Source organism: Arachis duranensis, chromosome 6 (assembly GCF_000817695.3).
Source record: "Arachis duranensis cultivar V14167 chromosome 6, aradu.V14167.gnm2.J7QH, whole genome shotgun sequence".
Taxonomy (NCBI): Eukaryota; Viridiplantae; Streptophyta; class Magnoliopsida; order Fabales; family Fabaceae; genus Arachis; species Arachis duranensis.
In genome coordinates, this window is record NC_029777.3 from 67,090,395 (window position 1) to 67,092,329 (window position 1,935).

General features: G+C 35.2%; 1 non-coding gene across 1 annotated transcript; it reads left to right on the plus strand.

Annotated features, from left to right (window-relative positions):
* Nucleotides 1–174: 174 nt before the first annotated feature.
* On the plus strand, nt 175–282 carry LOC127740407 (small nucleolar RNA R71). The gene has a single exon (XR_008001084.1). It is a non-coding gene; the product is annotated as a small nucleolar RNA R71 (small nucleolar RNA).
* Nucleotides 283–1,935: the final 1,653 nt, after the last annotated feature.

A 1,935-nucleotide genomic window follows, 5' to 3' on the forward strand; every position in this document is an offset into this window, starting at 1 on the left:
AGGATTCCTTTCAGAAGTGTACATGAATTGGTTATTTGCAACCATTTCAATGAGTTCTTGAGCTTCTGCAGGCGTCTTCTTCAGATGAAGAGATCCTCCAGCAGAGCTATCCAATGACATCTTGGATAGTTCAGACAGACTATCATAGAAGATACCTATGATGCTCCACTCAGAAAGCATGTCAGAAGGACACTTTCTGATCAATTGTTTGTATCTTTCCCAAGCTTCATAGAGGGATTCACCTTCCTTCTGTCTAAAGGTTTGGACTTTCACTCTAAGCTTACTCAATTTTTGAGGTGGAAAGAACTTTGCCAAGAAGGCATTGACTAGCTTTTCCCAAGAGTTTGGGCTTTCTTTAGGTTGTGAGTCCAACCATATTCTAGCTCTGCCTCTTATAGCAAAAGGGAATAGCATAAGTCTGTAGACCTCAGGGTCAACCCCATTAGTCTTGACAGTGTCACAGATTTGCAAGAATTCAGCTAAAAACTGATGAGGTCAACCCCATTAGTCTTGACAGTGTCACAGATTTGCAAGAATTCAGCTAAAAACTGATGAGGGTCTTCCAATGGAAGTCCATGGAACTTTCAATTCTGTTGCATTAGAGAAACTAATTGAGGCTTAAGCTCAAAGTTGTTTGCTCCAATGGCAGGGATAGAGATGCTTCTCCCATAGAAGTCGGGAGTAGGTGCAGTAAAGTCACCCAACACCTTCCTTGCATTGTTGGCATTGTTGTTGTTTTCGGCTGCCATGTCTTCTTCTTTGAAGAATTCTGTTAGGTCCTCTACAGAGAATTGTGCTTTAGCTTCTCTTAGCTTTCACTTTAAGGTCCTTTCAGCCTCAACAAGAATGCTTTTGTCCTTGCTCCTGCTCATATGAAAGAGAAGAGAATAAGAAAATATGGAATCCTCTATGTCACAGTATAGAGATTCCTTGAGGTGTCAGAGGAAAAGAAAAATAGAAGGAAGAGGCTGAAGAATTTGAACTTAGAAAGATAGAGTTTGAATTGCACATGTTAGTCCATAAATAGAAGGATGTGAGAAGAGGGGAAGAAATTTTAGAAAATTAAAGTGAATTAATTAAAAGAAATTTTGAAAAATGGTAATTGATTTTCGAAAACCAAGAGTGGGAAAGAAATTAAGTGATTTTTGAAAGAGATTTTGAAATTAGAAATCAAAAAGATATAATTGAAAACTATTTTGAAAAAGATGTAATTAAAAAGATATGATTGAAAAGTTGTGGTTTTAAAAAGATATGATTGAAAAACAATTGAAAAAGATTTGATTTTTAAAATAATGACTTGGCTAACAAGAAAAGATATGATTCAAACATTAAACCTTTCTCAACAAAAAAGGCAACATTCTTGAAATGTTGAATCAAATCATTAATTGTTAGCAAGTATTTTTGAAAATGGAAAGAAATTAATTTTGAAAAGATATGATTGAAAAGATATGATTTGAAAAAGATTTGATTTTGAAAAATTATGAAAACTTGAAAAAAAAATTTGAATTGAAAACAAAATCTTCCCTCTTGTGCCATCCTGGCGTTAAACGCCCAGAATGGTATACATTCTGGCGTTTAACGCCCAAAATGCTACCCTTTTGGGCGTTAAACGCCCAGCCAGGTGCCCTGGCTGGCGTTTAAACGCCAGTTTTCCTTCTTCACTAGGCGTTTTGAACGCCCAGCTTTTTCTATGTAATTTCTCTACTGTATGTTCTGAATCTTCAATTCTCTGCATTATTGACTTGAAAAGACACAAATTAAAATTTTTTTGGATTTTTAATGGTGAGGAAAAATCAAAATGCAACTAAAATCAAATAAACAATGCATGCAAGACACCAAACTTAGAAGTTTGTATACTACTGACACTAACAAAATGAGAATGCATATGAGAAACAACAAAACACACAAAACAAGAGAATTTAAAGATCAGAGCAA